The sequence below is a fragment of the Spea bombifrons genome, chromosome 7 (genome assembly GCF_027358695.1).
Source record: "Spea bombifrons isolate aSpeBom1 chromosome 7, aSpeBom1.2.pri, whole genome shotgun sequence".
In the NCBI taxonomy this organism is placed as follows: Eukaryota; Metazoa; Chordata; class Amphibia; order Anura; family Pelobatidae; genus Spea; species Spea bombifrons.
In genome coordinates this window covers 34,735,422-34,750,832 of record NC_071093.1, presented here as the reverse complement: position 1 = coordinate 34,750,832, position 15,411 = coordinate 34,735,422, and the positions used below count along the sequence as shown (strand labels likewise).

The window sequence follows — 15,411 nt, the reverse complement described above, 5'->3', positions numbered from 1 at the left end:
AAAAGCTTTATTTAGTTGTGCTTAATGGCATCCATGATTATGTCACAGGAGAGCTCCTCAACATATTCACTTCTGATTTAATATATATATATATATTAAAAATATTAAAATGATAGTAACATAATATTATCACCCTTATCCTTTTCATCTCTGATAGCTCAAGCCAATGTGTCAAGGAAAAAAGTCACTTGCAGAACCCCCATCTGATGACAAGATGGAGAATTCAACCTAGAATTGACATCGTTTAACTGTAACCATGATAAATGTGCTAAATGCCATTGCAGAATATCAGCATATAAGACTCATCTCAAAGCCTTGATCCAACAACTGCAGGCCATCAAGACATAGGTAATAAACCATAATGGACTGAGTCCCAGTCTTCTTCCCTGCCCAACTTACCTACAAGAAGAGCAGGTTTGTTGGCCTCATTGGCAGTGCTCAGGAAGCCAAAAGCTTGGATTTTCCCTTGGGGCATCACTGAACCACATGCTTTTCTGGTCTTTTTCTTGGGAGGGACAGGCCCAGAACCAATAGAGATTCATACTAGTGCCAAAATATCCAAACCAACCAGTCCCACCAAAAAAGTCCCTGGGACTCAGACCCAGTATGGCATTTCCAATGACAAAAACATGAAAAAATATGACAATATAGACCCTTTATACATCCAATCCAACAAGTAAACGTTTTGTATATTGTAAATTAAAATAATATTGGCACATGTATATTTGTAAAAGAAAATAAAAGGTTTTTGTTATTGGCGTACCCTAACAAATGCATTGCTAGTAACTGGAAAGTAGACACTAATGTCTGTTTAGATTATTGACGTTAAAGAACCAAGAATAATGTACAACATCATGATAGCAGGATATTACAGCACCTATGCTAAAGCTGACATGGTTTTGTATGTTCCATTCCTTTGTCAGCATCTGGAGTTTATTTTAAAGGAATCCGTATTACCATCTGGCATGTTTAAACACTGGTTGCTGTGTTATGACATGGAGAATTGTTGTCCTGGGGTCGTAGATCGGTCTACCATCAAAAGCGCAGGCTGTTTGCTTTCATTTGCAAAGGGTGTAACCTGAATCCTTCCTGTGTGGAGTTGTTTTAAGAGTTAATGGAGAGACGCTAAGGTAAAGAATGTCAAGGTAGCGCTTGCCAGGAATAGGTCAAACACATGGATGCAGCTATATGGAAATGAACACATGCTGTATAGAAAAGGAGACAGACAGTTACAACAGAGTATTTCGGGAGACATAACAGGTCCTCCCTCCATGTGTCTACAGCCAATGTAATGGGGCCCCTGCAATAATAATTTAAATAGATACATAGAAAATTACATCAGAAAGTAACCAATTGGCCCATCTTGTCCGCCACTCTTAATCTCTTTATTTATTAATTCATTATTGAGGATAACCTTATGTACATGCCAAGCTTTCTGAAATTCCTTAACTCAAATAGTTACCTGCTGCTGAAATATAATAGTGTGGCCAGTTTAGAAAAAAAGTAGCAAGGCTATGTGCCACAGATGTCTACCACGTTCCTATTTTGGCTCGTGTGCACATTAGTAGTGCAGATTGTCAGAATCTGACATTATAACCCAGTGCTCCGAAAGTGTGCAAGAACTATAAGCAAACCTATTGTAGATAAACTTAATAAGACATTGCAAAATTGTAAGGTAGTAAATGGAAAAGAGGTTGAGAACTATCTTAAAGAAAAGCTGCAGCTCCAGTGCTGCTGTGAATTGCCCCCTCTGCAGTCTTGGTTGCTCGGTTTGTCACCTGCAAAGTGTTTGGAGGATACATTGTATTCTCCATTGAATAATATCACCCTCAAGTCTGGACACCATTTACGTCAACTGAAGGTACAATGCATCTTCCAAACACTGGGGGGCTCTGGGACACGAGAGAATATATAATGCACGCTTCCACACCACCCATTTTTTAATCCTCTGGTATTAGGCACAAAATAGACTTTAGTAGTTTATCTCCTTTTACATAAAGTCTGTTAACCTTTGGATTCTTAGTGTATAGATCCTATTACATTTTAGATGTCCCAATTTTCAGCTGTCCTTATAAAACATTACTGCTAAGGCAACAGCTTGCAACGGATGGGAAAGGTACAACAATGTGTGTTTGTGCATGTTTACTTATTGCATTATGTATTTATTTATTTGTACTTAAGCATGACGACACTGAGGATAGAGTTTAGAATATGTTTAACACATGTAGTGATAATTAAAACATTAAAATGAATACATTTTAAAACCAAGTGTGGTCATGTGGATTTTGTATATAATGGCCATTATATTTCATATGCACTGGAGGGATGTAAGAAAATAATGATTCCACTGAACCAGCAGGGATTCACCAGAGCGTGAGTCTTCTTCCTATATGTCATTAGAACATATTCGTCCTTACTGAGACCTATTTGCACTTGTTTTGCATATTCACACATCCACTATACTGTACATTTGTAAACCGTGGTCCGCATTATTGTATATATGCAAATAAAGCAACATGAGCCAACCAATATAGGATATTCAAATGGGACCAAATGAAGGGTGATATCAATCAAGTGAGGGTAGCATTGGCCTCCAGCTGGTCAGTACCATTGATAGTCCTGACATAGAGTTTAATTGTGCATGCTAATTGATGCTAAAATGCAAAAATGATCATTTATAAGGAAATGTGATAGTGGTGAAAGTCCAATATTCTGTGGGCTACGAATAAGGTAAGCTGTAAATAAAAATATATAATGTATAAATATCAATAGCCCACACAAAAGTGGACTTTCACCACTATCACATTTCAGGCATTCAATGGTCATCAGCAGGCAGCTGGAAGCTGGCAGAGTTGGCCTACCTGCGACACCACTAGGACACCGACACATCCATATTATGTTGTATTAGAGCCTGCATGTTTCATTTTTAAGAGGAATGTGAAATGTAATTATGGCATCATCAGATATGGGTGGATCGCTTCTCGGCCTTTTGGCTAAGATCAAGTGTAGTCTCTCTTGTGGTGGGGGGAGATGACACTGATCCTCTGGCCTTAGGGTTCGGGAAAGCAATGGAACCCGAGGTGAAATTGCCCTGGCAGAAATGCCGGAGTCACCGTGTGTGGTATTGCACGCCACTGCACACAGTGAGCGCACGTTTCCACTGGCGGCCTTCCAGCACTACTCGGCCCCATGTACCATCAGGTCTTGGGGTTGAGAATTATTTTTGAATCCGGCAGGCCAGAAATGGCTTGTCCTTAAATTATTTTCTTTATTTATATAATTCACTTCGTTTTGCACGAGTGCCAATTAATTTACTTCCCTTTTGATTCACGGTTTTCGAAATTCACGGCTTGGCCCCCACAATTCTATGGCACACGATTTTGTCACTTCGTTTTTGGACACTGTTTTCTTTTTAAGAGGCAGTGAAGCCTGGACTTTGCTGGAGGAGGATTGGAGCCTTCTGGCCCTTTCCTCTCTTCAAGAAGGCCAGCAAGGAGTCTCACTCTTCGGGGTGAGACTCAAGATCCGACCCTCCCATGGGGGGGGGTTGGAATTTGTCCGAGTTCTCCGTGAGGGAACTCGGTATCGTAGTCTGGCTTCTGCTGCCTTGTGCACAGAATGCGGCACCAAAGGAGCACGCACCTCGGGCTTCCAAAAAAAAAAAAGAAAAGGAAATCATCAGATATGGGTTATTCTATGATTTAATAGTTCTGAAAGATCTATCAGTGCTGAAAAAAAACCTTTTCCATCATTTCCAAGTGTCCCTCCCAAATCCCTAAGCCCTTTCCTCCCGATGTCCCTCTTTTCTAGATGCTCAGAATGATATCTTTAGGAAAAAGTGTATCACAGTGTTCTGTAGGCCTAAAGCGCACAATAATGCGTATAGAAACCGCTGGTGATATGTTAATACATTAAACAATTACATAAATCGCTAATGATAGGTCATGAAGTCATAGAAAGTCTTGGTTAAGACATGCGTTTAACAACACCTCAATCAAAAAGTGTTTTTTGGCCATTTTAAATGTTTGCAGGTATGTGTGTCTGATTATCTAATGTAAGGTGACCAGCCTGACCATCAGTGGAGGCTCCTCCATAGGATCACATGTGCACGTGAACCCCCAAGCGCAACATTTATCAAAAATCCATTTTAATCTGAATTAAATAGAAATAATAAGTGTATTATAATAAACATATATTGAATATGAAGCCTCATGTCACCTGATGTAGCCTGCCTGCCTGCTTATGCAAGAAAGAGCTATGAACAGGCAGATCAGGATAGATTACCATGTATCTTCAGTAATCCTATTGACTATTCTAGTGAGTTAAAAATACAAATGAGCAAAAAAGTATATTACAACCTTTTAAGGAAAAATATTTAGAAAAATTGTAAAGTACAATTGCCCCTGAGCCATGAGTCCCTCTTAGAGCACAAAGACAGAATTTCATTTTTAACATGAGTAAATTGAGTTACAGTCATAAAAAATGTGTACTGAACAATATTTCATGTCACCTGGGTCCTTCTTATGTACTAGTATGTTGTACAATACCTAATGCAAGATATAAGGACCTCCTGTTTAATTAACAGTGGTGGCAAAAGGCTACAGATATTACATGCCTCTTTTTTTACTCATCTAGCTTGAAAACATAAAAACATAAAACTGCTATTTTAATTAAGCCTAGGAATGTTACGTAAATATGTGTGTAAGGTAAGTATAATTTGTGACTATATATTTTTTTTACTTTGTGCTTGACATAGAGTTATGGTTATAGTAACATGTTAACTGAAATCCCAAATCTTACTTCTTACATCTAATTCCTCACATTGAAAATGCAAAACTATGTTATTACGCGTAAAGAATGTGAAAGTTTTGCTCTAAAGGGAAATACAGGTCCTTGATGTCCATATGCATGCCCATGTGTTGTAGCATTACACATGATAACATTTTATGCTAGCATATTATGGCAATATCTTGTTAAACATACATACATGCATCTTAATTGTTTAAATGCCAAAGTGTGCAATGTAGATAACGTAAGAATATATATGTTACCGGATTAGCTTTAATAGGAACAGCGGCCCCTAACAATAGGTTCTTTAGCAGCCAATGTAGTACTGAGTTTGTCTTTCATAAATAAGAGGAATGTATATAATCATAGAGGTCCAAGCTAAAGGTGATATCTTTATTAAGTTAACACAGTAAAAGAAGAAGAGTCGCATAAGCTTTTGAGATCCAAGAGGTTTTGTCTTCAGATGGACACCACAAACATACAACAATTTACCCATCTTTCCTGTTTTTGATAACTCCTTAGTTTTATAGTTCTTCCTGCTCCCATTCATTGGAGATTATTCTTCCTACATGTTGAATGCATTTAGAGGGAATGTGTTTTACTATATAGAAGTGTTTCAAGAGCTAAAACAGAAGTCTAAATCAGCCTGCTAAGATAACAAAGCAATTAGTTATAAATAAAAAAAATGAGTGAAGACGCTTGTGGGAAGTATTAGAGTACCCGGGAACTATCCTGGTTTAACTCAGAGTCTCCTGGTGAAGGCTGCTTTCCTGGGTCTCTGGGTCAGTTTCCTCATTCTTTAGGGAGTGGGTCGACTTTGGCCATGTCCACTCCCTTCCCACTTAAGTTTATCTGTGGTTAGCCACTCCCCACACATTACGTTCCTAGCCACTTGCATGGCTAGCACTGCCCCCAGTGAAGCCACTCCCACAAAAGAAGGAGAGCTCCAAATAGCCCACCCTGGGAAGTTCCTAGGTATAAATTCTAGATGTGGGTGCAGCTCCAGTTTTCTCCCATAATTGTAATCCTTATACAAACCTACCGATTTATTTACCAAAATCTCTGAACTATTGACATTATAAGTACACTGCAAACTTTTCATTTATTCTCTTGACCTGGATTACACTTAGTTCTTGCAAAGTAGGTGGAATGTCATTATAAAGAGTTAATTCTTTATTAAACACTATCCACACAAAAAGAAAATCATTTATTTTTTTAATTTAAAGTGCATAAAGAAAATATAAGGGAGAAACTGTACCCTGCAATGGTTATGTATTGGAACAACCACAAGCACAAATTTTACAAATTAGGTCTGTTTCCTGCTGAAATGATGTGGCTAAGAGAGATATGATTATAAAGTACAATTATATGCCTGGGCAATGCACATAGATATTATGAATCCTCAGTACATAATGTCAGAAATAATGAGCAGATGATGCCATAATTATAAGAATAAAGGGTTATTACTGTGAGGCTATCACACAGGTTTGTATATAGAGTTAATTGGTGCGATGCTACATTGTTAGAAAAAAAAGCGTGGGGATTCGTGTCGCTTGCCCAACATGTGATCCTGCATTTGTCCCAGTTTTCTCTCCTACCGTTCTCCAGTCAGATAACAATGACATGGTCTTCAGCTTCTCATGCTAGTGATGCTTAGGGGCCACAAAATATTAAAACCCTTCCCATACAGAAGGTCAGACCTGAGACTCAGATCTTCCCAGAGGACTGAGGCAGATGCCTTGGAACTCCAGGGCTTTACTGGCCTTCCTCAAGAGCACATAGCTGATTGACACACCTGGGAACTTGTGGGCTCCGGCTACCCGGAGTCTACTCTTGCAGGACGCGGCAAGGACTGCCCACTGATGTCAGTGGGTGGTCCTGCTGATATCAGTGGGTGGTCCAGCTGATGTTGGGGGCATTCCTGATGATGTAAGAGGGCGGTCCTGCCAGTATTAGTGGGCCTTCCCGCTGACATTGTGGGAAATACCCTTATTTAAAGGGGCAGGAAGTGGGGTGTGTCAAGTCCCAGCTGTGTTGACCCAGAGTGTTGACCCGGAGAGTTCCCAGGTATGCTGATAGAGGGCAATGACAACCAGAAGACCAGCACTCACAAACCAAATAATTTTTTTTATTGTCTTTAGACTACCGTGTTATTTCAGAGATTTATAAAAAAAATTGTGCTCAACAATGCAAACAGGTCTCACTCCACAGACTGGCATTATATAAAAGATTCTCCCTACCAGCCAGGGTAAAAGCACCCTAGGCTCCATGACTCTCTTGGCCTCAGGTCAGAGGATGAGTATACTTGATTTTAGCATAGGTGTCAAGAAGAGGGTGATTTACAGAGATATAACAAACAAGTCCTATTGACTGTAGAATGTATTTAATATTTATTCAATTTCTGTATTGGTAATGTGAATAGTTTATGTGTTTATTCCTTTTTTATGTTGTACTCATTTTTGTATGTCTTTCTTATATATTTTTATGACTAAATTTACTTATTTTAAAAATGAAATTTAAGACTTTTTGTGCTCTAAATGGGACTCATAGCTCAGGGGCAATTGTACTTTACAATTTTTCTAAATATTTTTCCTTAAAAGGTTGTAATATACCTTTTTTCTAATTTGTATTTTTGACTCTCTAGAATAGTCAGTAGGATTACTGAAGAATCTTTAGGTGTATTAAATGCCTTAAATATGACTTCAGTGAGAGATTTTGGGATTGTGGGATGAACTATTACGGATAGGTTTTTGTGTGTGCTGCGAAAAAGAATGACTGGTTAACCAAAGTCTGAGGACTGGTTGGTATTAGCCATTTTCATGCACACACCTTCCATGGAACCATGCTTGCCCCATGGAGAAAGAATGGGTATCCTTGCCCAAACTCTATAGAGAAGAACCACTGATGTCTCCAAGGGGAGGTTGAGCCACTACAATATGTTGAGTAAACAAAACTGTGTCAAATAAATTCAATTAAAAAAAGCATCCGCACAAAAAACTGCCAACTGTGTGAAATGACTGGCATCTAGACAAAAAATCTAATCCAAAAGACATTTCGTAGAAAAAAAATTGTGTGTGATTTGTGCCAAGTGTCATGAAAAGCCACAGCAGACTGAGCCCCAGTCTTTGTCCCACCCAAATTCCACCAGATTTCCAGTCCGAGGCCTGAATCTTCCCGGGGATCTTAGGCAACGTTATGGCTTTACAGGCCTATCTCTAGGTTGGCTCAGAGAAACCAACCACTAACAATAAACATTCTTCATCTTCACACATATTACCCTGAGACCCAAACTCATTGGAATATTTCCAGTGTTCAAAAGAAACATTCAATGAGACAAGAAAAAGTGTAAACAGATCAATGCTCAACAATGTAAAAAAAAACCTTGAGGCCGGAATCTTAAAAATTCTTCCTACTGCCAGGCAAAAAAACAAAACAGGTGCAGAAAAACAGGTATTATGCTCTAATTTCATGGCTGTGTGATGCTCTAACAGGTGAGGTACAAACTTATGGGAGAAAATACCACCTCAAGCATCATAATACCCTTGGCTGCTGCCCAGACTGCATTTTTGTCCTCATTAAAGCCCATGTAGTTATGTCGGTTAGAAAGTAAATTTGAGCTCCAAGTAGTAGGGCCATAGTAGAAATTAGGTCCACAATCATCTTCTACTGGGCCTGCAGTCCCCACAGCACACATTGGGTTTCACAAACCCTGCTTAGCCTTAAAGGCTCTAACATGATTTTAGGTAAAGGGTGAAGATGATACTTTAGGCACGGTGAGCTAGGATGTCCATGTCTGGGCTGAACTTTTCATTTAGGGAAACCTCCAAAGCATTGACAAAATGTCAATGAAGAAGTGGCCAATGTTTGTAGATATATTTTATACGAAATGTATATGTTTAAGGGTTAACAAGGCATCTTGCATTAAGAAGAGAAAATGTAACAAGTGTAGTTGTATAGGCAATTAATGTCTTATAAAAAAAAGAAAATTGGCTACTGTTAGGAAAAAAATACATCATACATAGTTCCAGCAATTAAAGATAGCACGGATATTGTTAAATCTGGATAAAAAAATCCAGACTATGTCAAATATGGGAGGTTTATAGCTGTACACATAACAAAGGTAAGCTCCTTTATCTGTAGCAAACTGGTCCTTGGCTACAGCACTGCTTTCCTGAGTCGTTGAGTCACCTTACTCTTTCTCCACCCATTGCCCGATAATTTAAGGCCCACACATGGTTAGCTCTGTCTCAACATATGGGCAGTCCTGCTCTTTTGTGCAACCACTCCCCATGAAGAGGGAGAGCTCCTGGTACCTACCCTGGGAAGTTCCTAGACATGCTTACTATCCTATTGGGAAACATTGAATTCGAGTTTTAAAATGAAGTAAAACATGAGAAAGAGAAAGCGGCTGATGTTTAGATAAAAATGAAACGTGTGCTACATTGTTAAATGCTCTGTCCAAAAAAATGTAAAAAAAACATTGTTTTGGAACACTGTTATTTCACGTTTGCAGCTGGAATATATTGGCATTTTCATTACAGACTAGTTATCAAACATAACACATTTTACCATCCGGAACCATCTATTTCCTTTATGGCTAAACAACAACTAAAGTATATGATATGGATATAAAGTTCCCTTCCTGAGTTTACAAGTGGTTTCAACAATTGGATTTGTCAGGAAGTTTCTCAGTTATAGTTGGCCATTTTCCTAACAAGCATTTATTGAACATTCCTGAAGATTGTATTTCCCAGTGTTTGTCTTTCACTGGAGTGTGGAACATCATCTTGCAGGGTACTAGTGGTGACTTGTAGTTTTATGTTTCACAACGGGGCAAATATTTCTATACACTTCCATTAAACGAAAAATAATAGAAAACAATGGAAAGGTGGAATGTTTGTAAACTAGTGCTGGAAGAATATGAATAACAGAATTAATCATAAACAAATATGTGGTTTACCCTTCCAAGCTTCCTTCAAACCAGGATGCGACATTAAAATCAGAGATGGCAAATTGAGATCATTATGATACAGTTGTTCAATGAAATCAACTTGCATCTAATATAATAGACTTAACTATATTTCTCATGAAGCTTTGTCATCATGCGCATCAAAATATAATCTTGTAATATAAAAGCAAAAGACACAAAAGTTTCAAGTTTTGGTGAAATATATATTAGAATACATACAGATGATCATGTAAAGAAGTGGCGAAATGGTATTTTAACTCTTGTCTCTCTTCATTGCAACTGCTAAAATCTGCTTCACACTATAGCCAGAGATAAGCAAACCACAGAGACACTGACTGCCCCTAGGGACAGAATGAGGACTCCCAAAACATTTGAGGTATTTTCTGAGTATTTCTTTATGCTATACCTTAAAGCCTTGCAATTGAATCAAACAAAGATGATGCTGGAGTCTATAATCACCTATACCTCAAAGGCTAGTCTGGCACCAGCTTCACCTCCGTGTACCACAAAGCACTTGCCTTGGCTTACCTGTCATATTTTTTACGATAAAAGTCATCAACTTGATGGGAGAGGTCACCAAACACTCTGTGAGTACATTGCACACCAAGAGTGAAAGACCAAGCCATTGGAGGCCGAATAACTGAAACATGAAGACCCCGTTGGAGCTCCAACACAAAAGTCCTTCTGGTTTATCTGCAGAGGTGTCTTAAAGATCTGGGCAATGGGGGCACCGGTATAATATATTTGCGACAGGGCGTTGGTTTAGAAAGCCTTGAGTACCTTCAGTATCTCCACTTTAATAAAGTCTTTGTGTGACCTAACTCCACAGATTAAATTTAAAGTCATAATGAGTTCTTCATCCCAGACTTCTTACGAATAGACCTTCTTGACCTTTTATGATCTCCTATCTGAGTAAGAATTCACTTGGAACAAAAATATGAGGAAAATGGAGTCAGCCTGCACCTGGAACTTTGAGCGACAACAAGCACAGCTGCTTATAGATTTCTCTTTGTCACCTTGGCCCTTGCGAAATCCCTCATAGTGTGTCTTACAGAATGCAAAAATAGGGCCTTTCATTAGATTTGTCTGCCTTCCACGTATGCCATCCTTTCTAACCCAACTATATCTGAAATAGGTGAGAATTTGGAGAGCTACCTCAATAAATACTACTTATCCATAACTGCAAATTAAAAAAGGTTCCCATTCTTTCGTATGAAAAAGATACATCTCAGGTCTTTAAAGCTTATGTAACTTTTTCTATATTGGCCCTATAAAAGACATCAACTAAATACTCCATTCTGTGATAAAATATACAACACGTATTTCTTCATTCCTGTTGGTAACAGTTGCAGCAGGTTGTTATGTGGGTATATTTTAAAAATATATATTGTAGCGGGGGAAGGGCTTTACCAAGCAGGACTTTTGGGTCTTCCCTTGTTATATCAATGGCCTACCCATAAGGCAGGTTATAATGCCAGCAGTAGCATTATGGTAGGGCTTGATATTTTTATATTTATTAATGGAGAACTAGACAAACTCAAATATTTCATATTAACTATACATTAAGATACGCTTTCCTCAATGGAGTTGCTCCTGTGAGCAGTGGTAGCCCTGCATAATTAAATATATCATAGAGGTTGGCTGTGTTACTTAAACATGGATTCTTAAAGTTTTTCTTAGTTCCTTAAACCTGAAAAGAAATCTATGATTTTTACTTTGCCTGGCTAGAATCTGGCATTGTTTGTTTACAATATCTTGGCAAGAAATTTGTAAAGTGAAAGAAAAATCTCAAATGATATGAAGGGCCAAGTGGGGCTTTCTTGTAAGAAAATCATTCTAGGATTGGCTTTCATACAAAACAAATGCAGTAAGACAAGATTTTTTTGTTAAACTAGCTGCAGTTTAGCCACAACTTACTATTTTATAGATAAAAACATTTTTAGGCATTGTTATTATTAATATTATTATTATATTTTATTTATATAGCACCAACAATTTACACAGCACTTCTTACAATACATAAATTCAAGGTATATGACAAGACTAGAACTGCCAGACTAAGACAAACCGATACATTAGGTAAAGAGGGCCCGGCTCGCAAGCTTACAATCTAATATTGGAATATATATCTAGCAGTTACACAATGCTAAGAGTTATTAAGAAAAGTGATTGAGCTCAGATAACCATAATACTGGTTCTTTCGTTTTCTTTGAAGATAAATACTTCTCTGTGATGTGGTATTGTTATTTGGACTAGTGATAATTGCATTTGATTCTGGCTATTATAGAGGATTTGGAAACTAGAAGAAGGCCATCCATTGAGAATCAATTATACGTCATAGCAGTTGGCCATCCCAACCCTGGTCAGCGGAGTTAACCCTTAATTTAACTGACCCCTTTACTTTTATTTTAAATCTTTAGTAGCATAGTAGGTTCCAGGCGTATCTCATATAGTGAGCTGTGGAGGCTGGAGTAAGGCACACCCTGCCAATTTGCCAGAATCCTGTCCGGCCCAACACACATTCACCAAAAGACAGTTCAGTGAAGGCAAAGAAAAGAAGCATGTGACATGTGAATAATAACTAAAGCTTGTTTTTGTGTACTCTAGACACCATAGTGGCTATATGTGCAACCAACTACATACAAAAATTGAAAAACAAGCTTGTGGGAATTACACATCAAAGCACCCTATAGAGTAATCCCCATATCTCTCCGGGTCACCACTAGAAAGCTCCAGGCCATGTGAGCGCTGCCCCACTCCCCACCCATTTCCCAGTTAAACTGTGTGCCCCTTGATGTCAGCGATGTCAGCAGGAACCTTGATGTCAGCAGGAACCTTGATGTCAGCAGGAACCTTGATGTCAGCAGGACATCAGTGGGACAGCTCACTAACATCAGCAAGACCTCCTGCCCGCATCCTGCAAGGAAGGGCTCTGGGTATCCAGAGCCATGAAGTTCCCAGTTAAGGTAATCCCCCATTCTCGATATCCCAAGATATCTCATAAAAAGATATATCAGATTCAGTAATAAAAATGGAATTGCACTGCTGCTGGCAGTGTCCAAATGTCAAAACACATCAGGTTTTTTTCTTGAATACTGGGTGACCAGTAGATGGCAAGAGGTACGGAATATGATGGTGCTATATAAAATAATAAATAATAATGATAAGAAACAAATCACACAGAGCAAATACATTTAAAATATACTTCCCTTAAATTAGCAGGTGAATTTTTTTAAGGGTGTGTGCAAATTAGCAGCTCTTATGCAAGATGACATAATCCAGTATACCTCACTGGTGTTATCTTTGCAATAAGATGCTCTTAAAGTGCAGAGAAGCAAATGGGGCTAATTGTGCATTAATGCATTTAAGGCACATTTGGTCATAAAGACCAGTCGCTTGTCAAATGAAATGTTTAGGCGAAAGCCCCTCTTACTGTCTTGGTAAATGTTAGCCTTGCTGTCCATGGGTAGGATATGGTATAGCTGACATTTAGCTGGGTGCTGACATATAGGCAAAATAAATCCCAATGAAAAGGGAACGTACGCATTCATGTGTATGCAATAAAATGCAATGGAGTCCATGAGATATGTAGTCCATGTGCTTTTTACGTAAAAGCAGAGGAATAGTTATCCTTTATCCCATTCTCCATGTCTAGTGTCTCTTCTCTCTATTTTCTCTCTCTCCCTGCCCTTAACCATTTCCTCCCACGCTCTTATTTTAATTCAGTCTAGCCTTAATTTCATTTCTTTTCTTTTATTATCTTACCTTCTTTTTTTTCCCTAACCCTTTTCTCTCTCTGCTCGTTAATTTATTCTCTTTTTATCTTCTTCTTAGTATATTCTAACTCTCTATCCACAAATCCCCATGGTGCCTTGTCCCTCCCTTCCGTTTCTGATCGGTAATAGCTTGACTAAATTTTAGTACAGCAGAATGAAGCATTTAAATATGAATTAGAATGTAGTTCATTTAAGTAATTTTATTTGCATAATAAAGGGGTAGACAGGCTAAAATTGATATTAGAAAAATATGGATATCTAAATATTTTTTCTGGCTTACTATATGACCCATTGCCTTACGCCCGCTCTGAAATAGACAGTTTTACTGGAGCTCAGATCAGGTCCCACCTGAATGGGCAGCTGTCTGACACACAGTCCATAGGCGGATTGTTATGGAATTCTCTTCACATAGAAGTTACCATGAAAATTACTTACGTTTTCCAACATTTAGAGGCAGACCCAGACCGGCCATATGGCACCCCAGGCAAATGCCAGGTGGGCTGCTGATGGACAGTGTCACACACTCACCGCTCCAGCGCCAAATGGGGTGCTGTAGTGTGTGGCAGCTGGCACACTCACTCTACATACACATACATACTTAAACACACTAACATACACACTCCTACAAATACAGAATCACACTTCTACTCTACCACATCCTCATACCTCCTTCACACATAGCAAGACCAGAAGTAGTATCATGCCAAAAAGTGTTTACCCTTTAGTGTGTAATGAAAGGCAGTTTTCAAATCATTTCCTCAAAAAACCCAAAACCTTTTCAATCCCACTAACCCAGGAGTGTCAAAAAAACAGCTGGTGCTGTCAGCCATTGGGCCACCAGACATTTGCTCGGTGTGCCAGATGGCCAGGCAGGGCCTGTAGGGGTATGTTGACATTGAGATTATATTGGTGCGGTCTTTGCTTTCTAAACATGTCATATTTTTTTGAATATGTGAGCGTTATTAAGGCTTGCGAAAAGCGCACCTTGTAATATTTCCCTGTGAATGCCAAGGACAGTTGATAAATTCATCTATTTTAAGCATTTTTTATTTTTTTTTTATTTTAGTTGTATACAATGTATGATGTATGATTTTTTTGTAAGTTCTTCCTTGTTACATTGTATTCATTCTAAAAAAAACATTATATGTGGCATCATTATTGTCAGAGTAACCCATGTTGTTCTTGATTTATGCAAAAAGAATATATATATATATATATAGCAAGGAATCAGTGCTCAGCCACCAAATATTATTTTAAAGCACATATCTTCAGAATATTTGATGGGTGTGCGCTTACTCCTTGCTTGGAATACAGTGTAACAAATTAAGAACTTTTAAAAACAAACATCATACAATGTACATATTTATACATATTCGGTGGGAAAGAGAAAAAAAACTCCATAGCAAAAATGCTGATGTACTTTAGGGGTTAATTACCCTGTGACACGTGGAACAACATTGGCAGCAATATTTGTCTCAGCTCCATGTAATGCCCTGTTTCTTTTTAAGGGAGAAAAGCTGAATTCTTCTTTCTATGGGACACACCTCCAGGTATGGAAAGGTAGTGAATGCATCTCTTTGTCGGTGCCAAGTTTTAAATAAAACCAGATCCACACTTCTGATGAGATTGGGTCTTTTAGTTTTCCTTTGCTCCGGTGGGGAGTGGGAGTGGGAGTGGGAGTGAGCAGTGAGCAGTGAGCAGTGAGCAGTGAGCAGTGGGGAGTGGGGAGTGAGCAGTAGGGAGTGGGGAGTGGCATCACATAGGGATACACAGGGATCCCACACCTTAGCAGGTCTGAGTGCATTTTTTGAATTTGAAACCTGCTGGGGTGGGGGATGCTGGAAGGGATCATTTTTCCTTCTGTTTAAAAACTTGCTT

The 15,411-nt window shown here is 38.7% G+C and overlaps 1 pseudogene; it reads left to right on the top strand.

Moving 5' to 3' along the window:
• The first annotated feature begins 2,973 nt into the window (after nt 1-2,973).
• Nucleotides 2,974-3,153, top strand: LOC128502491 (uncharacterized; annotated as a pseudogene).
• The last annotated feature ends 12,258 nt before the right edge of the window (nt 3,154-15,411 follow it).